Source organism: Panthera onca, chromosome C2 (genome assembly GCF_046562875.1).
Source record: "Panthera onca isolate mPanOnc1 chromosome C2, mPanOnc1 haplotype 2, whole genome shotgun sequence".
In the NCBI taxonomy this organism is placed as follows: domain Eukaryota; kingdom Metazoa; phylum Chordata; class Mammalia; order Carnivora; family Felidae; genus Panthera; species Panthera onca.
In genome coordinates, this window is record NC_138347.1 from 90,019,354 (window position 1) to 90,046,171 (window position 26,818).

The 26,818-nt window shown below is 35.7% G+C and overlaps 1 long non-coding RNA gene across 1 annotated transcript in view; it reads left to right on the plus strand.

The window, feature by feature from the left end:
* LOC132683386 (uncharacterized) overlaps nt 1–26,818 on the plus strand; it is a 587,323-nt gene that overhangs the window by 104,941 nt on the left and 455,564 nt on the right. Inside the window, exon 2 of the long non-coding RNA XR_013557771.2 lies at nt 23,914–24,016. This is a non-coding gene — a long non-coding RNA (uncharacterized LOC132683386). The remainder of the gene's footprint in view (nt 1–23,913; nt 24,017–26,818) is intronic.

Genomic DNA, 26,818 nt, shown 5'->3' on the forward strand with positions numbered 1-26,818 from the left:
GGGTCCATTTGGACTGGAGGGGAGACTCTAGCAATATGAGAAACTTTGGCTAGAAGAGTGGCATGCAGACGGGGGAAGGAAGACTGATTTGAGAGGTGTTTGGAGGTGGAATTATAGAATCTTATTTTCCTGATTGGAAAATATTTAGATATTATTGGGAAGAAGGTAGTGTGTCTGGTGGGGGCAGATTAGAAATTCTAGGGCAAGTATCATGGCATGCCAGTTGGAATTCATAGAGAGCAGATCATGAGGTGAGCAGGCACCTTGTTCTCCAACCTTCTGCAGAGGGGTGTCCTCAGCTGGACACTGTTGGCCCCACAGTGAGGAAATACTCTTGAGAAGGGGCTCTAACCCCCCTGTTGTTACCCTTGGCATTAACAAAGAAGTGAATGATATACAGTTTGGGCTTGGGTACCAGCTACTCCAGGGAATCAGAATCAGGTATCTTGCAGCTGGATATTGACTATCATGGATGTCAGATTACTGGTCTGATAGAACCCGGACACCTTGTGTGAAGTTGAAAACCATAGAAACCCCTCCCACTGAGAATGAGGAGCCAAAAATCTCAGCTAGCTTCTTGCCAGGCAACAAGAGGGGGCCGTAATGTCATAGAATGGACATTCTTGCTCATTTCCCCAAAATGATACATGAAACAGAGCATAATGGAGTGAGGAAAAAAAATGTAATTTCTGCAATTATTAGAATTCAGTATGTATTTAGAAGCAGGTAAGTTTATGGGTTTGGGGAAGGAACTGAGGTAATTCCACAATGGAATTTTTTATTTTCTTTATGAATAGAAAGTCAGGCCATTTGCTGAGAGGGAAGTAAGTAGCATTGAGTTCAGAGGTTTAATGAAGGTGGAGAAGTTTAAAAATAGTCACTGTGGAAAAGAAGAGAGAGATTTGCCTAGAGAAGAACTGTAGGATTGTTGGACAGTTAAAGTTTAAGGTCATGAATGTTTAATGGTATCAAACCTAAGTAGTTGTGTGATTTTTCTATAGGAGTGATATATTAGCAGTCTAGGGATAAACATGGAAAAAGCTGGCTTTGGGATGTGGTACAGTTGGAATTGACTTTTTCATACAGGTGTGATAGAAGGAAAATAGGGTAAGAAAAGTGACTTTGGCAAGAGAGTGGCTGAATAATGTGTTCTAGAAACTAGGCTGAATAGGAAAGTAGTTAGGAGGGGACAAAAAAGTAGGAAGCAAAGTGAGATGAGATCAAGGACCAAGAAGTCCCTGAAAAGTGGAAATGCACGTATGATGAGAGGAACTTAGCAACACTCTAAAGAGGTAAGACACTGTGGTCAGGGTAGTTACACTTAATAGTATAGGCATAAGACTTTCCTAGTGATGCAAGTGTTTAGAGTGTGGCCATCAGTCATGGAGTTTGAAACAGAATAGTAATAAAAGTAACTGGAAATGAGACCATGAAAAAGCTGAGTTGGAGAACATGGCTTTGACACCTAAAGTAAATGAAGATACTAAGGAATCTGAAGGATTTCTTACTTGAGAATGAATCAGTCATGAATTAGGATGTATGAAGTAACATCATGGCAAGCTAGTCTACTATTTCAGAGTTATTTTTGTGACTTCCTTTTACTTGTACCCCAAAGGCCTTCCTCCTTTTACTTGTACCCCAAAGGCCTCTTCTTTCCTATAGTTTGAACTGTGCCAGAACTTGATGCAAGTGTGGAGTGATCCATTGAGGAGCCAGGATGATTGCAAATATGTAATCATTAGGCAAAGTAAATGTGATGCTAGGGATTCAGTTTCAAAGACAGGAATGAGTTAAAAAGTATCCAGAAGTTGGGGGAAAGGGAGTTGGGTTCCCATTGGCAGGAGAGCGTGAAATGAAGAAATAAAAAGCTCTTCAAGAGGGAGATGGCCTCTGGTGAGGCCAGCACAGTGCCATGGTCCTTTGCTTAACTCATCTGTGCTTATGACTGCCCAGGCCTGGTCCCCTGAGGATCCATCCATCCCACTTGGACAGTATCCCACCAAGATGCGAGGGCATATATGTCACCCTTGCACATCTCCCCACCCTGGAATATGGGTGGAAGGCCCAGAAAGGTGATGGTGGAGTGAAGGGAAAATCTTGCTCTAATTAATTAAATTACCTAGTTAGTCTAACAAATTAATTTAAAATTTTCTTCTGAGTTCTGGAAAACAGAAACTCACAAAACCTTTGCAATCAGAATTATTTTTAAGGGTACTTTTGAAAAAGATAGTTTGGGACCACGCTATAAAAAATAATCTTGAATTTCAAGATAAAGAATTTAGACCTTATTCTAAGACTCTAGAATAAGATTCTTTCCCTCAGGGACAGAAAGGCAGCATGTTGGAAATAGCATTTTTGGAAGGTTCACCTGGTGTTAATGTGTGGATGGATTTTATACTTACATCACCTTACATCAATGGGAAATGATCCTGTGTCCTTCATAGCTTCATTATCAACAAATCTCGTAGCTTCTTTTAAAATAGGTTTTAAATATATTTCTATTTTCTTCTGTTTTTCAGTTTCATATTTAGCCACTATCCCTTCTGTTTTTCTCTTATGTGCTTTCAGACCACCTTCCCTTCTGCCCTCGGCCCCCTGCCCCAGCTTGCCTTCTATTAGTTCTAAAATGCCAGCTATTTTTTCTTCTTAGTAACTTTTGTTGATAAAGGTCACCCATTGAGCTACTCAAAAGCCTCTCTTGGTGTTCTTATTTCAATTAAATCAAAATCTCCAATTATGTGTTCAAGGTTCTCTTGTCCTTCCCCTGCCTAATTTAATTTCTTTAATTTCTTAGGAAGCCTCCTCTACTGTGTGTTTTCCAGTGAGATAAAGTTTCTGGCCATCCTTTCATTAATGCGTCTGTTTTCCAAATTCCCACCTAATAAAGGAAACTTCTACAGTGACTTTCCCATGGTGAAATCTCAGGTGTTCTCTAATAGACCATGGTTAGCAATCAGCCAAAGAGATGCATACACACTAGTCTGTGCTAGCAGAGTAAGAACTGTAAATCCCTATGACCGGATAACTACTCTGTCTTGCAGTACATGGTTATAAGTTCACTCCCAAAGGTATGCTGGAATAAATTGAACTTAATCAGGGATCCTACCCGTGTCCTTCAATTTTCACATTTGACTACTGAGGTCAGGTTTGAATATACATGTCTAGATGTACATTTCAAGTGCTTACCTGTTAGCCATCCAGCTAGAAATCTATGAATAGATCTGGGCAAACCTGTGGCCTCTTTAAAACTGCATGTGACCATTTTGTTTATATGTACTTATGGAGTTTTTCTTTTTTTTTCATGAAGAGATAACAGTACATTTATTTTTTAAAAGTATCTTTATTTTTTTATTGTTGTGAACCGACATAAACTAACCTGGCTATATACAACTTGTAGGTTCTTTCGGTTGGGAAAAGTAGTAGACAATGCAGTTTGATGTGAGGGTTAGAAGTACCCCAAATCTAACTAGTAAGTTATAATGAAAGGAATATCAGACCAAATTCCTCCATGTGTAAATTTACTAAATAATCAAACATAAATAAACAGGCAGGAAACAACTTACATATCCTTTTCTGTCAGCTTGACAAAGTCCAGTTTTCTATACTTTTAAGTTTCAATCTCTATATTGGATGAAAGGTTCACTTTCACTTAGGGATGGCATGACAGCTTTTCTGGAGGCATGGTTTTGATATTCTCCTAGTCACGCTTATTTACAATGGCTGGATAGAAGGCTGCTTATTGATCAGGCTTTGATACCTTCCTAAGAATTCAGGCCATACATAGCTATATTTTTATGTCTTGTTCATGCAGGAAATTTGAGAGAAGAGGGAACTACTTCTTAAAGTATTTTAACCAATATTCATTTTTTGAATACTTTTAATTAACCATTGAGAGCCCAATTCTAACATTTGCCATGGTGATTAACAGGCCAATAATTGCACTAAAAAAAATCTTTTTCTGATATTCTTTATATTCAGGTAATGATCAAGATAATGAAAATAGAAGCACTTGTAATGGCCACTTTTGGTTTATGGACTTCTGATAAAAATCTATATTACTTTCAACTAGAGTATGGATGCATAATTAGGGCAATTGACTATCCCTAGAGTAGAATCATAAACTTATTTATATATTAATAATGATATACTCTCTATGCTGAAGTATTTTAAAGTTAATTACATGTGTCTTAACATTTATGCATATACCACACATATATCATTTTATATAAATGCAGACATGTTATATATATTCTATTTTTAGTGTAATATTCTGTTTTTCTTTTCTTTTAGTTCTTGGTTGCTCTTCCTTTTTATTTCCATCAGTTAGTATTTTGTATAAAAAGTAAAAACGGTATCATGTTAAGCCTACTCTTCTGCCTCTTCTTTTTTAAAATTTTATTTATTTTTTAATTTTTTTAACATTTATTTATTTTTGAGAGACAGAGAATGAGTGGAGAGGGGCAGAGAGAGAAAGAGGGAGACAGAATCTGAAGCAGGCTCCAGGCTCTGAGCTGTCAGCACAGAGCCTGACGCCAGGCTCAAACCCATGGACTGCAAGATCATGACCTGAGCCAAAGTCAGAGGCTTAACCGACTAAGCCACCTAGGCGCCCCTCTTCCTTTTTTTTTTTAAATAAAATTTTATGGTAGCAAGTAACCACAGGTGGCTATTTAAATTTTTTTTAAATTTATTGAGATATAATTTATATACCATAAAACTTACTAAGTTCAAATGCACAGCTCAGTGATTTTTGGTAACTTTATTGAGTTATGCAATCATCACATAATTCGTTTAGAATATTTTCATCACCCCAGTGTGATCTGTCCTGTGATTTGCAGTTATATCAATTCCTACTCCAGCCTTAGGTGATCACTAATCTATTTTCTGTCTTTAAGCAAATTTGACTACCTTGTTTTTTTGATATTGTGCAATGGAAATTCTTCCAAGTCAAATGATGAGTCTTGAATTCATTGTTTTCAATTTATGTATATGTTTCTATGTATATGGAATATAATACATATGGCATATAATACATATAACAATATTCAGTCCTTTTCCTATTGGTGATAATCAGTGAATTTGAACATGTTTCCCATGTTTTTAGGCTCTTGATGTCTTTTCTGTGAGTGGTCATTCATATAGTTTGCCATTTTTTTCTGCCAGGTTGTTTGTCTTTTTGATGTCAGTTTTTAAGAGCTCTTTTTATATCATAAATATGAATGCTTAGTCTGTGCCTGAATTATATTTTTCTACATTTATTAATTTAAAATATTGGTTAAAAATTGAAAATAATTTTTAATTCAATATTAAAAATTAAATTAAAAATTAATTGTGTTGCATTATGCTTAGAGAATGTGACCTGGTCTTTAAAAAAATTTTGTTGATTGTCTTTGTGAACAGGATTACTAATTATTGTAAATATTCTTTGAATATACACTTAGTGAAATTCTATTTCTTTTGAGGGATGTATAATTTCCATGTGTATATTAATTCACACTAAATGAAACAGTAATATTCACTTTAATTTTTTTAAGTTTATTTATTTATTTTGAAAGAGACAGAGAGAGTGTGGGTGGGGAATGGGCAGAGAGCAAGGGAGAGAGAGAGAATCCCAAGCAAGATCAGGGCTGCCAGCACAGAACCCAACGTGGGGCTTGAACTCGCGAAACTGAGAGATCATGACCTGAGCTGAAAACAAGAGTCAGACACTTAACTGACTGAGCCACCCAGGTGCCCCAGTAATGTTCAATTTTAACATGACCCATGCTTATGTTCACTAGATCTAATTTTAAAAGAAACATTTTGAAAACTCCCAAAATAATTGTACTTTTTTCCTAAGCTAGCCACACACTTTAAAAAGTTTTGGATTTGTAAGTTAACAGCTGTTTTGATTGTTATATACAAATTTATGACAATACCAACACACTTTTTTTGTCAATATCAAATAGTAACTGATTATATTTGCTATTTATGTTACATGCATTTTTATCTCTTAGTGTATTTAATGTTAAATTCTCCTTTGCTCTCCTCTCCTCCCCACTCCCATTTTTTATTTTGTTTCTCTTACATGATATTTCTTTGTCTATCCTTTCATTAAATTTTTAAAAAATCACTTCCTTTAAATATAGCTATGCTTCCCTCCCCCAACCAATGTTAGAATATTTTTATTTCTCAGATTCTGTTTTTCTTTTCAAATTTTGTTTTTTTTTTCTTTATTGCTTTGATCACGTTTCCATTCAGTCTGCTCACCCTCCCCCTTATTAATTTGGAAGTTCTTTTCCATCCCGTTTATTATTATGTGTGGATTGATTTTACCATTCATTCTCCTACCTGATTACTTTGTTTTGCATAAGATAGTTTAGGAACAATACTGCTAATAACTATCCTTTGTTGATCTCTTCCTTGATTAAGATATTCCCTCCAGTATTTTCCTCAGATATAAGACATATCTGATGTCCTATATATCCTAAACTGTTTTTCTTTAACCTCCACCAGTAATTGTTATATTGCTTGGGTGTAGAATTCTGAGATTACAGTCCTTTTCTTTTAGTAGTCTTGTGGATGCTATTGCACTGGCTATTAGTTATCCCAGATTTAAGATTTTTGGTATCAGTCTAACTTTGATTTTCACTTTAGGTAAGTTATTCTTTCTGCTGAAAACTTTGTAGTACATTAAAAAATATCTTAAGAGTTCAAGAAGTTTACCAGAGTGTGCTTAGTTGTGTATGTTTTCTCCTTAATCCAGCCCTTTGTGAGCCCCTTGAATTGACAGATTCAGGTCTCTCCCTTTCATGGGGAAAATTTTCTTCTAATTTTTATCTGTTTGATTTTCCTCCATCTGTTTCTATTCTTCCTATGGAATTAATATTTTCATGTGAAGTTTTCGGAATCTGTCCTTTAATTCTCTTGTTTTATTTTCCTTCCATGATTTTCATCTCTGTAGTTTGCCCTGTACTTTAAGATAATTTGAGATTTCTCATGCTTGATCTTCCAAGTCACTTATTTGGATCTCAATAGTACCTTAATCCTCAATTCATCTACTGAATTTTAAAGTTGGGAAATTGTATCTTTTGGCTCCACAAAGTTTCTATGCTTGAAAAACTCTAAGATGCATGTATTTTTGTTCAAATCTTAGTTTATCTTCTCTAGCAGTTCTGTCACAAAATATCTATTCTGACTGTTTTGACTGATTGTTAACTGTAGCTTTTTAGCACTCTTAGCTGAGTTGACATTTTGCTTGAAATTTTTTTTGGGCTCAGGTCTATTACTCATACTATTTTGAATACCAGGAATCTTACTAGAGCAGTTGCATTATTAGTGCATAATTGGGAGGTTGTCAGGCCCTGTTGAATTGCTGGTGGAAATTTCTCTGATCTCTGGTCTCTCCAGTCTCTCTGCTCTCTTCTTGTTTCAGGGGTTAGCCTTTTCATCTCCTGCCTTCTGCAGTCAAAGAAAGCCAGCACACTTGAGTGAGCATATGTAGACTCTTTTTTTTTTAGTAGAGGCTTGTGATTTCTGGGAACCAGTATCTTCCCAAGACAACAACTTCTCTCCTTGGTTCTGAGCTCTGAAGTTATTTCTCAGATGCTTGTGCAGGCATAGGGAATAACGTTTCTCAACAATTCTTTCAGCTTGGAACATGATAGAGTCCAGATCTTATTTAAGCAAAGCTGTCTCTAAGTCTCAATAGGCCAGAGACCCGCTTAAACATGATTTGGAATTTCTGAAAAAACAATAAATATAACATTATTATTTGTGGAACATAAACTAATTTCTCCACATACTGTAAGGCTATAAAATTAAGTCTACTCTACATGATGTAGAGTTGGGAGGAGGTGAGAAAGGAGCCATTGTCATGGTGTCCTGTTTTCATAATCCCATGCCCATTGCTTTGTTGTATTTTCAAATGAATCTGTGATCCATAAAGCAAATGCTTCTCTGGTTAATAAAAATTTAATCTGCCAGAGCTATGGTTTCTCCATGTCTTTAATGCACTTATTTAGGAATGATTTTGTATATGGATGATGATGTCTATTTGAAATTCATACGACTGTCATATGTTCATCAAATCCACCAGACAGGGGGCTGTAGTTTCTACCCATTGCAACTGATTTTTTTCCTATAGAGCAAAACATCATAAATTCAGCTTATTATATGAACTCTGCCAGATACTTATCCCTTTTTTGGAAGAAGCAAGTATATCTCTGTAAGCCCTCTGTAAATCTTGATCTTTAAAATGGCTGTATCTTAATGGCTTAGCAGTATAAAAAATTGATGAAAGGCTTTTAAATCTGCTAACACATCTGATTGTTGGAAAGAGACTAATTTTTTAAAAATAAATTCAGAGTCCTGCTTGTGTCTTAACACCCTACATCTTAGGATTTGAAGGAACTGTATAGATATTTTAGTCTAATTTCTCATTAATGGCAAGTGGTTAGTTGTAGCCTGCCTTAATTCCCTAGAGGGGTAACCCAAATCCCTATGATCAGCCAATTTATTTGTTGGAGAAATATGACTGTTAAAAAGGTCTTGCTATATTGAGCTTGGATTTATCTCTTTGCAAACTACGACAGTTGATATCAGCTCTACTTTTGGAAAATCTGTTTTGTAGAATAATGTTATCCTTATAAAAACAACAGTTTATATTCTAAAGAAAGCATTTATGCTTACACATTTTCTAAGGAGCTATCTATACTTAAATGCTATATTAAATGGATGAGTAAATGCTATGTTGACTTTTCATATAATTTTAACTGAATATTTTGAAATGTTTTGGCAAGAAAGGCATATATTCTGAAGCTAGTCATAGGAAATTCCATTATAAAATGTCTATTCTATTATAAAATGTAAATGCTGAAAGGACTTTTATACATATACACCCAGCCTATCACCTTTATTTTATATAGGAGGATATTGAAGTCCATATAAGTGAAATTTCATTAAAAAGTCAAGACCACTACTGCCTGAAATTCACATCTCCTTGTGTCTCATGTAACAGTTGAAGAGCCCACTATAGATGTTAAAAGGTAGAGTACATGAATAATCTATGTCTGAGACCAATCGACAACGTCTTGAGATGCTGAATAAACAATAAATATAACATCATTATTTATGAACAAAATAGGTCCATTCTGAATAAATCCTGTCCCTAAGAAACTTGCAAATTTTTGAGATAAAACCTAAATAATTACTGAGTATTTGGTGTTATATAGAACTACCTCAAGATGGAAATGACAGAGAAAATAATCTTTTAAAACTCACCATGGCTTGAAAATTAATAATAGTGCTAAAATATGACTAAGCTGCTGAGTTAATTTTTTTTTTTGACAAGAAAGAAAATCTAATGCTGGAAGTTAAAAATAACGAATGAAAAATTTCTGTTAATAAAAATAGGTAAGAGACATTTTAAAATGTAAATGAATCTTAATAAATGACTCCAAATGACATGTACCCATGTCATTATTGGAACTTACCTGTTGAATTATTTATGGGTAAAAAACCAGGAAGAACTAGCAAGTACTCCAAAAGAGACTGAAGGGATAAGAGAAAATACAACTCTTCTTTTGCCTCTGGAGGTGTCAAAGGAGGATGATTCACAATCTGTTTTCCATGGTGGAGTTGTTATTCCTTTTAAGATGCTCAAGGGATTGCTTTCCTGCTGGTGGTTGGATATGCATCCAGTGGAACACTCGGCCCTGTGACAATACTGTCCTTTTTGATGGGCTGTGAAATATGTCTAGTCTATCAGCACACACGTGGTGACATGCAGTGATATGAACTCAAAACTATTAAAACAAAAATGTATGGCAGACTTTTACGAAAACACTTCTTTATTTTGATTATTTATGTCATCCTTGTAGGATGCAACAACCTATGGATTATAACTCCTTGGGGGGCTAGACCGTGTTTTATTTGTCTTTGTGTTCCTACTAAAGCCTCAGGTGGAGGCCGCACTGTATTTTCAGTCATCTTCTTTCCTAGAAGCATTTGAAGAAGCTCTGGCCAGGCAGTTCAATATTTATTGAACAGAACTAAAAGAAATCAAATAAACAAAATACTTATAGATGGTATCACCCCACATGGCACATAAACAACCTTCCTCCCATAGTGAATGTAATATTTTAACTATGAAGAGGTAACCAATTGCAGGACCATTTCTCAGTTATACCAGTGGGTATAAAAATACCATGTGATTTCATTTCATCAATGCAGTGGACAAAGAAGAATTATTGTTTCTTTTATTTTGTGGCTCTGGTGAGTCCTCAGGAAGTGTAGTTGAAAAATCAATTTTCCAGGCTGAAGTCTTTGCTGGTCACAGTTCAGGGATTAGAGAAATCCAATTTGAGGAAAATACTGGTCTGCCTGAAGGCACCCTTATAGCTTATCTCTTTGAGGTACTAAGATGGCTTCTCTTCTGAGTGAATATACAAGCTGGGATTTTCATCTGTCAATATAGAACTCCCTCCTTGCTCCTTATATTATGGGTATTTGAACCCATGGATTTTTTCCCCTTCATTCAGAAACAAAGGGCATTTGTACTTCACCAGTGGGTTTAAATATGCTCCAACGGCTATTTAGGTCCTGCTAGGACCTGCTGATGTAGGTGCTGTTTGACGAACCTTGGTCTAATGGACATGTTCTCCATCCTCTTGTCTAGGAAGACTAATTTCCATCCTTGTAGTGTAATTTAAGATATTGTCTACTTGATCATAAATAAGTCTTGGTAAGACCAAGTTCCATAAGGGGTCAAGGGTAAGATTGACATTTGTTTTGATTATTCTGAGCATCAAAATCTTTAATATGTAGGGTCCATTTCATAGAGGATTCTGTAGATAACTATGCCTAAAGGTAACTGGTTGACCTCAATAGAACCCACACTGAATGCAAATCATATGTACCTTACTCCTCATATAAGCTATGTTGTCCTTGCTACATAACTAAAAATTGTTCAATTTCTCTCCTGGATAAACAGCTTCTAATTACTGGTAGCATATCTAGGCATGAATCATGACTAAATTGCCAGCACCTAGCACAGTGTCTGGCAAAGGAAGTTACTCAATAAATGGAAGAAGTTGTTGAATAAATAAATATATCCTAAAATTATAGTATAAACACTTAACACGTAACTGATGAAAGAGTCATTTATTTATTTATTTATTTATTTATTTATTTATTGCATACACTACATACCTAAGGAGCAACTCGTTCACAATCCTATTGGGGATACTTGAAGCTAATGCAAGAATATTAGGAACAAATATTTAGGAATGACAATGGCATCTTAGCATAGGTTTTTCTCATATGTATAGATTTGTTGAACTGATCTGGGTATAGTATCACATTGTGAAGAACTATATAGTATTGTTCTCTTAATTCAAAGTCCCTACTCCCTCAGGAGAAGGGTAAAGATATTAGCCACAAATGATCAGGGCAGTACTGTGGATCCTTTTCTTTTAGTGCATTCTGGATTCTACATTGTCCTATCTTACCTGACCTGCATTGTAACTGTCTTGAGGTCTGGAACACACTGAAACCTTCCTAGTTTTACTCACTCTGGGTCAATTGCTGTGATTTCTTTTCTTTTTTAAAAATTTTACTTTACTTTTCCGAGATTTTATTTTTAAGTAATCTCTATAGTCAAGATGGGGCTTGGACTTACAACACCAAGATCAAGTGTTTCATGCTCTAATGACTGAGCCAGCCAGGCGCCCTGATTTCTGTTTTTCTTAACCTAAAAATGCTTGGACCGGTCCTTAAGCAGTATGATGTTTTCATTATGCCATTTACAATTTGAACTCATTTTCCTTTTGATATGGAAGAATTGGGGTGAAGCAGGATTCTGGTGTGGCTGTATAGCAACATCAGTATGGCTTCTGGGAGCTGTCCACAGATGCATGGGGAAACATTTCATAGTTGGCCATGGCTTTAGAAGATACATGGGTATCTTCTGGTCTTAGTACTCCCTAGATGGCCTTTTCTCCTTGCTCAAATACTGACTGAATCTTTGCCTCAAATGATACTTCCCTGTCTCTCACCACTGAACCTTTGGAGAAGAAAGGACAATATTGTTCTTAGGACTGTAGCTTAAACAGATATATGGTGGCTTGTTGAACTCTTTTGTGTTCATATGTCCAGTTTGCATGTATGAATTCTTGTATGGTTGTGTATGTAAGGTGAGCACACTGCTTATAACCTAAAGTAACTAAGAGGATGAATGATCATTGTAATTGGTTTTAAGGCCAGACATCACTTCATTGTCCACTGTCTTTCCGAATTCCGTAAGATATATAACTTGAGTAGTGGCAACCTCTAACATTTTTGCAGATGGGAACCATCTGAAGCTTTGCCTTCTGTCCTTTGTATCTACACACTGCCTTCATTTCCTATGGTTTCTCACCATTATGGGTTTGCCTTCTTTGCTCCTGCCTCTGCTGCCCTCTGCTGGAAAAGCTTTAAAGCCCAATTCTGATATGTCCTGGAGTTTTTGTTTAGTTTTGTTTTATTTGCAGCATTACTCACAAAACTGTGAATTACACTCTTACACTTCAGGATCAGGAAATTCTTCTGGAAGTTCAGTTGCCTGTGATTACACAGAAGTTGCCTGAGAGCTTTGTAGCCCCTCATTCAGCGAGATGCCCATTCTCATTAGCGTTAGAAATTTCTCCTGACCTGGCCCACTTCTTGTTTCTCAAAAGTATGTTGGGGCATTTTTTTTCTCCAACGGGGCATCTATATTCTTCAGAGTCTGACAAGGCACACCAATTTATTTTCATGGATCGCTGGATGTTCATTGACAAATACTGTTATTTGTCAGGTTTCAGGTAAAGCTATGTCCATAGGAGCCTATACAGTCTGTATGTCTTCACCCTGCTTCCAATTCTGTGGAATAATATTTGCTCCTCATCAGACTACTCAAGGACACAGCTGGCTATTAGCAGAATAAGAACTAGAATCTAGCTCTCTGTCAGTCCACAGATCTTTCCATGGCAAACAAAGCCATGGCTGCTGGCAACACAATTTATTTAACATATAGACATAAATTATACTTTCAGGATATGTGAGTCATAAAACAGGAAAATGACAGAAAGCATCTGGTTTATTATGTTTATTGTTCAGTTTCACTGAGGATTTTTAGTTTTTGAAATAGAGAAGTGTTGCAGAGAATCCACAATTAAAAGATAATTTTGTTTTGTGTTTTGATTGAGCCGAAATATTTATCTACCTTGATTTTCAGCTCAAAAGCTCCTAAAGTGATCAGCAGCTGTTCATTCAAGAGTGCACTACCTCTCTGAATATGGAACAAAATATATTTGTCTTTGAAATTTCACAAAGGAAATAAAAGAAAGGACGGCTTCTTTGTGGTGAAACAAACAAGCCCTGGCATGAGAAATCTGATCAGTACAGCTTGCTGAGTTTTCTTAATAATCAATATTCCCTGTCTCATAAATGATATGGCTCTGGAAATTCATTCTGTAAATTGTTCTCATTTTACCTTCTGACCAATTTTATCATAATGCTTTGGCAATACTGATTTTGACCATAAGTTTGCCTTTAAAAAGTAAAGAAAAATATACTATGGTATATAACAGTATAATAAAGAACAAATATAACCGGCTTTTTTCTCTTCCCATGTCTAGCTTAGTAAAAAAAAATATATTATAAAAGACAAGATTATTTTAGCTTAAATATCTGATGAGTGCAACAAGATTTAAAACTGTATTATCCGTTTGAAAAATGAGTACAGTCTTCTATACAATCACAAATTTGTTTTTTATGTGGAAAATAGGCACAAATTTATTCAATTCAATGCAAATTCATGAGCAAATGTAGATGATATGTGTTCCAGGAATGTGTATTTTATCAATATTTACCTACATAGTGATACTGATTCTAAAGAACAGTATCCATAGAAGAAACAGAGACATTTATATAAAGAATTTGTGTTGGGGTGCCTGGATGGCTCATTTGGCTGAACGTCCAACTTCGGCTCAGGTCATGATCTCATTGTTTGTGAGTTTGAACCCTGCATCAGGCTCTGTGCTGACATCTCAGAGCCTGGAGCCTGCTTTGGATTCTGTGTCTCCCTCTCTCTCTCTGCCTCTCCCCCTCTCGTGCTCTCTCTCAAAAATAAATAAACATTAAAAAAAAAAAGACAAAGAATTTGTCTCACGTAAAGGTACCCATTTCATATATTCCAGAAAAATTCTATCAGTGATGAACTGATTGAAAAACCAATGCTACTGGGGCGCCTGGGTGGCGCAGTCGGTTAAGCGTCCGACTTCAGCTCAGGTCACGATCTCGCGGTCCGTGAGTTCGAGCCCCGCGTCGGGCTCTGGGCTGATGGCTCGGAGCCTGGAGCCTGTTTCCGATTCTGTGTCTCCCTCTCTCTCTGCCCCTCCCCCGTTCATGCTCTGTCTCTCTCTCTCTGTCCCCCCCAAAAAAAAAAACAAAAAAAAAAACAAAAAAAAAAAAACGTTGGAAAAAAAAAAAAAAGAAAAACCAATGCTACTTAAACAATTCAAGACTTAAAAAGTAGTCATTCTAGATAGTTCTTATTTTATCTTTTTAAATTTTAATTCCTATGTGATTAACATGCAATGTTATATTAGTTTCAGGTGTACAATATAGTGATTCACCGATTCCATATAGTCTTATCATGGCAAGTGCACTCCTCAATTCCCATCACCTATTTAACCCACCCCCCACCCACCTTCCTTCTGGGATCCATCAGTTTGTTCTCTATAGTTAAAAATCTGTTTCTTGGTCTCTCTCTTTCTCTCTCTCTCTTTTCCCCTTTGCTCATTTGTTTTGTTTCTTCAATTACACATATGAGTGAAATCTTATGGTATTTGTCTTTCTCTGACTGACTTATTCCACTTAGATTATACTCTCTAGTTCCATCCATGTCATTGTGAATGGGGAGATTACAATCACCAATTTTTTAAATATGAAATTTATGGTCAATTTGGTTTCCATACAACACCCAGTGCTCATCCCAACAGGTGCTCTCCTCAATACCCATCACCCACCCTTCCCTCCCTCCCACCCCCCATCAACCCTCAGTTTATTCTCAGTTTTTAAGAGTCTCTTATGGTTTGGCTCCCTTTTTTTTCCTTCCCCTCCCCCATGGTCTTCTGTTAAGTTTCTCAGGATCCACATAAGAGTGAAAACATATGGTATCTGTCTTTCTCTTTATGACTTATTTCACTTAGCATAACACTCCAGTTCCATCCATGTTGCTACAAAAGGCCATATTTCATTCTTTATCATTGCCACGTAGTAGTCTATTGTGTATATAAACCACAATTTCTTTATCCATTCATCAGTTGATGGACATTTAGGCTCTTTCCATAATTTGGCTATTGTTGAGAGTGCTGCTATAAACATTGGGGTACAAGTGCCCTATGCATCAGCACTCCTGTATCCCTTGGGTAAATTCCTAGCAGTGCTATTGCTGGGTCCAATTTGTAAACCACTGACTAGTATGGACAGGAATTGCCAATCTACCTTGAATGGACCAATCTGGCTCAATGCTTGTTTTTATAAATAGAATCTTGTTGGAACACAGCCACATTCATTCACTTATGTATTGTCTGTGGCTGTTATGCTACAATGGCAAAGTTGAGTAGTGGCAAACTGTATGGCACACAAAGTCAACATATTTATTATCTCACCCTTTACAGGAAAAGTTTGCTGATCTCTGGTATAGAACAGTGAATTTATGAAGTATTGCAATTTCATTGACATTAATATAATTCTACTTGTCATTCTCTTAACATCATTATCTTTTCTGTAAACTGTTAAATTACTCCCCACATGGAAATAACTTCATTACCCATTCTCAGATGTAAATATGCCTATTAACTGCTTTTTGTATTCTTTTGGTCAAAGATACAGGTCTACATGGTTATAATTACACACATACTGTGCTTTATCAATCAGAATAAGTAAGAATATATTATTAAGAATTGCTTATCCTAGATTGTAGCAAAATCTTATAACTGATTAAGAATATACCTTGTGGAATACTGAACTTTGTGTTTCTTGAGGTTCAGTAAGTTTAGAGATTACCTAGTGTCACACAGATGGCAAGACCAGTACAAGTTACATTGTCTTTCTGGCTCATTTATAGGCTGAGTCACCAGACAACTATGATTTCCTTCAGTTTGTTCTCTGCAGAGATAAACATGGCATCTTCTTTTATGAGTGTGAGGATGCTGTATGAAATGCATCTCAGAAATCTGGACATGTTTATTTAGAATGTTACTGCAGGGTTTTGGAACAGGCTCAGTGTTCATTCTGCAGCACCCTCTGCTATGCCAGCAGGATTCAGTGGGCACTGTGGGAACATTTGTTTACCAAGGGTGTTGACATTAGTTGATTGGATTAGTGATTACGGTACATATTGAATATATATTCACTTTCTCTTCACCAATAAGTTTAGAATGTAACCTGTGTATTGGGTCTGCAGGTGTTATGTTTCTCAAGAAGTATTTTAATATGTATGGAAATAACAGAGCAATGTTGTCCCTATTGTGACTCACATTTGTTAATTAATGGATGCAAATTGCATTACCATTTATTTATTTATTTTTCTTATTTATTTTTAAAATATTTTTTAAGTTTATATATTTATTTTGAGAGAGCAGAGACAGCATTAACTGTGGAAGAGCAGAGAGAGAGAGAGAGAGAGAGAGAGAGAGAGAGAGAGAGAATCCCAAGCAGGCTCTGCAGGAGTCATTGCAGAGCCCCACATGGGGCTCAAACTCATGAAAACATGAGATCATGACCTGAGCCGAAATCAAGAGTTGGACGCTTAACTGACTGAGCCACCCAGGTGCCCCTGTATTAAAATTTAAAATTGTGTATGTATTTATGCCATGATTGTCTATAAACCAGAAATACAGCTTAAAATTTGGAAGCAAGTTTAGTTTATAATACCTAACCTCTGTGTCTCAGATATTTCGTGTTATATTTTGAAATGAGGATTAAATATTTCAACTCCCTAAAAATGTTTCTATGGATTTAATGTTTACTAAAAGCAACAATACTTTCTTTTAAAAAATCCATATGAGAAATAAGAAAAAACATGTACTGACTTGGGTATGCTTTTTGAATGCCTACTACGTGTACCTTTGGCATCTAGGACAAGCAAAGATGAAAACAAAGTGGGAAAAAGCAGTGTCATAAGCTGAATGCTTGTGTCCCCCAAAATTCATTTGTGGAAACATAATCCCCAATGTGATGGAATTAGGAGATGGGCCTTTTGGAAGTGATTAGGTGATGAGGGTAAAGCCCCCATCAATGGGATTCATGTCCTTATAAAAGACCTTAGAGAGCTTCCTTGCTCATTCTGCCATGTGAGGACGCAGCAAAAAGATGGCAAGTCTATAAGTGAGGAAGTGAGCTCTCAGTAGACACCATATGTGCCAGGGACTTGATTTTGGACTTCTTAGCCTCCAGAACTGTGAGACATAAATTTCCGTTCTTTATAGGCTACCAAGTTTATGGTAATTTGTTATAGTAGCTTGAGCTAAGACAAACAGTAAAAAATAATGCTTATGTGGGAAGAACATAAATAAAAGTTGATGACAATGATATCAACTCCAAGGTTTATTTTCTAAGGTACTAAGTCTTCAAAATTTTATGTGTAATCTACACTTAATACTGCATCTTCTTCCATTCTGAGCTTTGTCTTTTATTTTTGTTTTTTGTTTTTGTTGTTGTTATTGATGTTGAGTAGAAGTTTTCAGTGTAATCAATGTAAATTTATCATTAGTTTCCTTTATGGGATTGTTTTTACATCTTGTTTATACCAAATACTTAGGTTCCCATATTTTATACTAAGAGTTTTAAAGTTTTGCTTCTATTATGTTTGTACCTTCAGTACACCTGGATTTGAAGTTCATGTACAGTGTGAGATAGGGATCTGGTGTATTATTCTTCAAGGGAAAACCAATTGTTTTTCATGATTTATAAAAAATTCCACCCATTCTCCACTGATCTATCATGTATAAAATTTCCAGTGTCTCTTTCTCGGTTCTTTATACTCTTCTGAGCTCCTTATTCCTAGCTCTCTCTCTCTCTCTCTCTATCTTTTTTTTTTTTTTTTATTTCAAGTTTTTGTTTACATTCTACTTAGTTAACATACATGGTAAAATTGGTTTCAGTGTAGAATTTAGTGATTCATCACTTATATATAACACCCAGTGCTCCTCACAAGGGCCTTCCTTATTATCCTTATTCCTTTCTGCTTGTGTCAGTGTTTAGTCACAATTAATAATAGAGTTTGACAATAAGTTATGAGATCTAGTAGGTCTAATTGTTCTCCTTGTTTTTTTTTTATTAGAGTCCTAGCTAGTGCTGGTTATTAGTTGTCCATGTGCATTGTTTAATCAGTTTATCAAGTGCTATGGAAAACCTTCTTCGGATTTTGATGGTAATTGTATTGAATTGATTAATCTTCATTTTTGTGTAACTTTTATCTTAATGATTTAATAATATCCATGAATATGGTGTATTTAATACACCATAGTTAATAGTTAAATACACTATTTTAGATAATTGATCATGTATTTCAGTTAGATTTTATAGTTTCTCTTAAAAGGGTCTTAGAAATGTTTTATTAGATTTATTCTTGGTTACATACATATTTTGGTTATTATCATAAATTTTATATGTGTGTGTGTGTGTATAATTCTAAAATTACATTTTCTATGAATTTTTTTTAATGTTTATTTATTTTTGAGAGAGAGACAGAGAGAGAGACAGAGAGACAGAGAGGGAGACAGAGACAGAGACACAGTGCAAGCAAGGAAGGGGCAGAGAGAGAGGGAGACACAGAATCCAAAGCAGGCTCCATGCTCCGAACTGTCAGCACAGAGCCTGACGTGGGGCTTGAACCCACGAACCACAAGATCATGACCTGAGCCAAAGTTGGAAACTCAACCAACTGAACCACCCAGACACCCCTAAAACCACATTTTCTAAATGAGCATAAAGAAATGAAATTCTTTTACTTCCATAACAACATACTTTTCTCAGTAATTGATGAATGAAGTAGATACATTATAACGTGTGTACAGGTTTTAACATAAAAGTTCACCCAAAGAATGTTGCACCTTTATTCTAACAATTGGAGATTTTATTCTTCCTGAGCACATGTAGAATGTTCATAAAATTGATCTATTTTCTGCCTTGTCAACCTTTTATTTTTATTCATGTTAAATATTTTAACTCATATATCAGATTTTAATTGCATTGATTTAATTTTTCATTATAGAAATCTGTTTCCTTTTCTTTTTAAGATTTACTGGTATGTTTGAATAGTGCGTTCTAGCATTCTTATGTTTCTAATCTCTTTATTACTTTAATTGTTCTTATTTAATACTCAATATCTGAGATTTCTGTTGTTCTACTTATTCTTGTTGGTGAATTTTGCCTTAGGTATTTGTATATGTTTAGTCTACGGACATACCACCCTGAACACGCCCAATCTCGTCTTATCTCGGTATTTGTATATGTTTTATTTCCTTTTCATGTTTGTTTGGTGGCTTTATTTGTGAAAATCCTATAAGGCCTGGTTTGAGGATTCATCCTTTGAGAGAAGCTTTGCATCTGTTCCTACTAGGCACCAAGAAGTATTAACAGCCCAACCCTACTTTAAATTGATTTCTTAATTTGAGGTTCTCAGGACCATTCAGATTGCATAAATCCATATCTTAACCTCATGGGAAACAAGAATTGTGGTTATGCATTTTAGGGGAGACTTTTCCCTATCTAGAATTCAGGTTCATAAGAGAGAAATTCCACATCATCTTCTTTTGGTGGAAGCTAATTTATTTTAAAATCAAGAGTATATTCTGTAAAATAATCTGAATTTATGTACTGGTCACACTTCTAACTCACATGTGGACCTTGTGCTCTGTGCTTTGCATGGCCATCAAAACCTAAGCATCTTGATTGCTAAGGCTGTCAAATGTTCCCACAGCAATTATTGTTTCAACATTAGTTTATTACCCTGGTTTCCCATTCTCCATTTGTTTTTGGCCCTTGGGAATTTCCCTTATTTTCTGGCAAATCTATGTATGTGTTTGAAGGATATTTATCATCGTGTACCAGTTTTATCAGGCTATCTGGCTCACCACCCCCCTAACAATAAGTTTCTGAGATCCTCCCACTTTGGTTTTCTTTTTCAACATAACTTTGACTATTTGAGGTCTTTTGACTTTAGCGTCTACTACAAAGCTGTAATCATCAAGTCAGTATGGTACTGGCACAAGAACAGACACATAGACCAATGGAATAAAATAGAGAACCTGATACTGGACCCACAAATGTATGGCCAACTAATCTTTGATAAGGCAGGAAGGGGTATCCAATGCAAAAAAAGACGGTCTCTTTAGCAAATGGTGCTTGGAGAACTGGACAGCAACATGCAGAAGAATGAAACTGGACCACTTTATTACACCATACACAAAACCAAACTCAAAATGGATGAAAGACCTAAATGTGAGGCAGGTTACCATCAAAACCCTAGAGGAGAAAACAGGCAACAACCTCTTTGACCTCAACTGCAGCAATTTCTTGCTCAACACATCTCCAAAGATAAGGGAAATAAAAACAAAAATGAACTATTAGGACCTCACTAAGATAAAAAGCTTCTGCACTGCAAAGGAAACAATCAACAAAACTAAAAGGCAACTGACAGAATGGGAGAAGATATTTGCAAATGACATATCAGATAAAGGGTTAAGTATCCAAAATTTATAAAGAACTTACCAAACTCAACACATGAAAAACAAATAATCGGTGAAGAAATGGACAGAATACATGAGTAGACACTTCTCCAAAGAAGACATCCAGATGGCCAGCAGACAAATGAAAAGATGCTCAACATCACTCATCATCAGGGAAATACAAATCAAAACCACATTGAGATACCACCTTACACCAGTCAGAGTGACCTAAACTAACAACTCAGGAAACAACAGATGTTGGTGAGGATGTGGAGAGAGGGGAGCCCTCTTGCCCTGTTGGTGGGAATGAAAACTGGTGCAGCCACTCTGGAAAATAGTGTGGAGCTTCCTCAAAAAATTAAAAATAGAACTACCCTATGACCCAGCAACAGTGCTACTAGTAATTTATCTAAAGGATACAGGGGTGATGATTCATAGGGGCCCATGTACCCATGGTTATTTATAGCAATACTATCAACCGTCGCCAAATTATGGAAAGCACCCAAATGTCCATCAACTGCTGAATGGATAAAGAAGATGTGGTTTATATATATGCAATGGAATACTACTTAGCAATGAAAAAGAATGAATTCCTGCCATCTGCAGCAATGTGGGTGGAACTGGAGGGTATTATGCTAAGTGAAATAAGTCAGTCAGAGAAAGAGAAATATCATATGCTTTCACTCATGTGTGGAACTTGAGAAACTTAACAGAGGACCATGGGGGAAAGAAGGGGAAAAACTAGTTTCAAACAGAGAGGCAGGCAAACCATAAAGAGACTCTTGAATGTGGAGAACAAACTAAGGGTTGATGGGGGGAGGAGTTGGGGAGGAGAGAAGTGGGTGATGGGCATTGAGAAGGGCATTGGGATGAGCACTGGGTGTTGTATGTAAGCAATGAATCACTGGAATCTACCCCCAAAACCAAGAGCATACTGTATACACTGTATGTTAGCTAATTTGACAATAAATTAAAACAATATAAATAAAATAAAATAAAATAAAATAAAATAAAATAAAATAAAATAAAATAAAATAAAAAAGTATCTGAAAGTGAATTCTTGAGGATAGTTTTAAAATGAAACTTCCAGATCAAAGGATATGTAGCCTGGTCATTTTCAAAATTCCTGCCTGCCCCACCTCCCAAAATGAGGGGCAAATTTGCAATCCTGTCAGCAATATTTAGTGCCTAATATTTTGCACCCTTGATAAATTTTGCTCTGATTAATAAAACAATGCAACCATTCATATTTGTTTTAATGTGTGCTTCTTTTATTATTTTTATGAAGATCATCTTTTTTATATGGTCAGGGGCCATTGGTTTTTATTTTCTATAAATTTGCTATTCTTCTGTTTTTCCAGCTAGGAAAAATGCAATAAAAGGAGAGAAAGGAGAGGGGGGAATAAAGCATTATTTAAAATTTTAAATCATTTATCTTTTGGAGCTGGTGTTTTGTGTCTGGTGGTTCTTCGGGTGGATGGGCTTTAGGTATTTATATGTTCCCTGAATCTGTGTGCAAAAATGTGCGGTAGCAATATATATTTTCAGATGATCTGTATCTATAATTTTCACTAAGCTCTTGAAATGTGATTCAGACAGTTAATAATCAATATATTTGATACAGTTTTATTCTTTTACAAAAATTTTAGATGCCACTTCATAATTACTCTCTTCAGGAAAGCTTTCTAGAACAGTGGAATCAGAAGAAAAATGGGTACATAGTGAAGAATATAGAATGAAAATGTCCTTGATGGAGGTTTTGGAACTCAAAGGATTTTAGTATCTTAAAAAAATCCCTCAGAAATGGTTCAGTTTTTCCTCTTATTTTATGGTTTGAATTGATAAAACAAAACAAAAGCTCTGCATAATTAAATACTGATAGTTGTCTTTATAGACGTTAGATCTTGAACATTCTTTACCTCATAGACACACAAGACACAAGTAGACCAATACACAGAAACAAACTTAAACACATATTTTATTTTATTTTTTGTTGTTGTTTTGTTTTTGTTTATATCAAATTTTTATTTGCATTCTAGTTAGTTAACATATAGCGTAATATTAGTTTCAGGAGAATTTAGTGATTCATCATGTGCACATTACACCCAGTGCTCATCACTGTGCCCTTCTTAATGCCCATCATCCATTTAGCTCATCCTCTATCCACCTACCCTCCATCAACCCTCAGTTTGTTCTCTGTAGTTAAGAGTCTCTTACAGTTTGCCTCCCTCTCTTTTTTCCCCTTCCCCTATGCTCATTTGTTTTGTTTCTTAAATTCCACATAGGGGTGAAATCGTATGGTATTTGTCTTTCTCTGATTGACTTATTTCACTTAACATAATACACTAGCTCCAACCACCTTGTTGCCAATGGCAAGATTATATTCTTTTTTAATGGTGAGTAATATTCCATTGTGTGTGTGAGTAATATTCCATTTTTTTCATCAGTTGATGAACACTTATTTTTTATTTTTTCATCAGTCGATGGACATTTGGGCTGTTTCCATAATTTGCCTATTGTTGATAATGCTGCTATAAATATCAGAATGCATGCATGTGCCCCTTCGGATAGTATGTTTCTATCCTTTGGGTAGATACCTAGTAGTGCATTTGCTGGCTCATAGGGTAGCTCTGTTTTTAACTTTTTGAGGAGCCTCCATACTGTTTTCCAGAGTGGCTGCACCAATTTGGATTCTCACCAACAATGTAAGAGGGTTTCCCTTTCTCTGCATCCTCGTCAACATCTTCTGTTTCCTGTGTTGTTAATTTTAGCCATTCTAACAGGTGTGAGGTCTTATCTCATCCTAGTTTGATTTGTATTTCCCTGATGATGACTGATGTTAAGCATCTTTTCATGTGTCTGTGAACCATCTGTATGTCTTCTTCGGAAAAATGTCTATTCATGTCTTCTGTTCATTTCTTAACTGGATTATTTATTTTTTGGCTGTTAAGTTCGATAAGTTCTTTATATATTTTGTATACTAACCCTTTATCAGATATGTCATTTGCAAATATCTTCTTCCATTTGGTATGTTGCTTCTTAGTTTTGTTGATTGTTTCCTTTGTAGTGCAGAAGTTTTTATCTTGAGAAAGTCCTAATGGTTCATTTTTTTAAACATACATTTTAAAAACAAAGTTAAATACATAAAGGCTCATGCTTTCTTTTTCTTCCACAGGAGAATATTATATGGACTTTTTCGTTGACCTACTTTTTAAGGAATGTGGAGGAGTGGAAAATGGAGGTTGTTGATTCTGCCTTATGGATGAAATATAGAAAACGTAAGTGATGAGACAATGCTGTGAAATTCATTCTAATTAAAATAGAAGCAGAAGATTATAAAATATAGGGCATGAGAGTTATGACCAACTAGTTTAGCCTTGGATTCTAAAATCTAATATGTGTTAATAAATACGATGAATAGGTGATATGCTACGAATTATTTACCAGGCTCATAGGATTCTGAAGTCTTCAATGTTACAATAAAATTATTATTACTCTGGGTCCAATGTGAGGGTCTTCTGCCATTGACTTACTAAGTGTAGACCCTGGCATTAACTTTTCCTCCAGGTAATAATCTTCTCCTTAGATGGTTATGTCTCTTTTTTATAAGAAATGTGGCCAATAGAACTTTGATCTTGATATACTTCCATGGTGTAACTTTTAAGAAGACAAATATAACTAACTTATTTGGTATCAAAATTTCAAAATTACTATACTTTGCTAGTAATTTTGGTAGGGTCAGACAGGAAGAATACATTTAGTGAGGATATTGGCTTCATGAGGACAAGAATCTTTGCATATTTTATTCAGTGATGTATCTCAATTACTCAGGGTAGTGTGAGTACATCATGGATCATTGTTATTGTTTTTATCAGAAACCAGGATGGCATTTTTTATCTTGGGTTCATGCATGAGGATTCTAATCATAATAGTAATGATTCAATATATAGAGTCATAGAATTTCAAGGCTACATAGGATGTGATGGGAAAAGATCATATATTGAAATATTTTTATTTTGTGTTAAAGGAAAATAAAGCCCAGAATGGTTAGTAGCTTGGTACAGGTAACTTAAATAGTTAACGACAGAACTAGTACTAGAACTCAAGACTACTACTAACTCCCCAGTCAGTGCCTGTCCCACATGTTGTGTTATCATTTTTGTTTCCTCAGAACATAGAATTTAATCACAGATTCTGATTTTATTTATTTGTTTGGAGAGACAACTCATATATTATGTAATCCACTCTTGTAGCCTATCACTTAGTGGTTTTTACTATTTTTGAAATTCTGGGCAACCATCTTTACTACTAAATTCCAGAATATTTCCGTCATCCCAAAATAAAATCCCACATCCATTAGCAATTGTTCTCCATTCCCCACAACTGCCAACCACTGACTACCTTTTATCTACTTTCTGTCTCTATTTCTTTTCCTATTCTGAGCATTTCTTATAAATGGAATCATAAAATATGTGGCATTTTAGGTCTGACTCCTATCACTTTATCATGTTTTCAAGGTTCATCCATATTGTAGTATGTATCAGCACTTCATTTCTCTTTAGGTCTGGATAATATTCCAGTGTATAGATATACCACATTTTGTTTATCTGTTCATTAACTGATGGGCATCTGGGTTGTTTCCACTTTTTGACTATTATGAATAATGTTGCTATGAATATTTATGCACAAGTTTTTGTGTAGTCATATGCTTTAGTTCTTTTTGATATATACATATAGGACTAGAATTTTCTCTCTCTCTCTCTCTTTTTAGAGAGAGAGCACACACAAGTTGGGGAGAGGGACAGAGGGAGAGCGAGAGAGAATGTTAAACAGGCTCCATGCTCACTGCAGAGCCCAACACAGGGCTCAATTCCATGACCCTGGGATTATGACCTGAGCCAAAATCAAGAGTCAGACGCACAAATGACTGAACCACCCAGGTGCTCCTAGGACTAGAATTTCTGGTCATGTGGTGACTCTATGTTTAACCATTTGAGGAATTGCTAGAATGTTTTCCAAAGTGGCTATACCAGGGCACCTGGGTAGCTCAGTAGGTTAAGTGTCTGACTCTTGGTTTTGGCTCAGGTCATGATCTCACAGTTTGTGGGGTTGAACCCCACTTAGGGCTCTGCACTCACAGTATGCAGCTTGCTTGGGATACTCTCTTTCCCTCTCTCTCTGCCCCTCCCCCACTCTCTTTCTCTGTCTCAAAATAAATAAACTTTATAAAAAAAAACAAAGTGGCTATACCATTTTATACTCCCACTAGCAACGTATTAAGGTTCCAATTTTTCCACATTCTTGCCGTATTTTTCCCATTCTTTTTCTTTTAAGTTTCTTCTTTTTTTTGGATTAGCTTGCTCTTTGCTTCAACTGTTATCAACACCTCGCCAGCTGTGATAGTAAAATACTGCCACTAATTTTTTTGACAAACCTGGCCAGGAAAAAGGCTATTTTCACTGGGTGAACTTTAAGTAAAAAATGAAGACGTACCTTGTGATTAGGGTTCCCAGGAACTACCAGACCAGTCAAATAACTACAGTTTTTTGAGATGAGGCTTTGAAAGAGCTGCAGCCCCATTCTGACTCTTCCTGTGGATATTCGACTGCTGGTTTACACTGTAATTGTGGGCTGTTGATTTTTGTGACTATCAGAGAACTCGGGAGAGGGGGACAGGAATAGGGCAAGTTAAAATGTCACAAAACTCACTGTTCATACCAAAAATCAGCAATTTTCTTGGATAAAGCTTTTCCACATTATTACAAGGCTTTAGTTAATTTCCAGAGTTCAGAGAAGTTGGTTTTGACAATTTTTATTTTTTATGGCTTTAAAACATTTTTTTTTAATGCAGAAGCATCCGTTTAACAAATGTAACCATAAAACAAAGTACTATACAGTTTGTGAACATACTTGGCCAAATAATCATGTAATTTTTTTACTGAGGAAACTTTTATTATGCTAGATAACACAGTTAAGTGAATACATTTTTAAAATACAGCATGTTAGTAGCTATGATAAAGGCACTTACAGGGTACCAGTTGAGCATAGAATAGCGACAGTTAAATGATGTAAGACTGGTG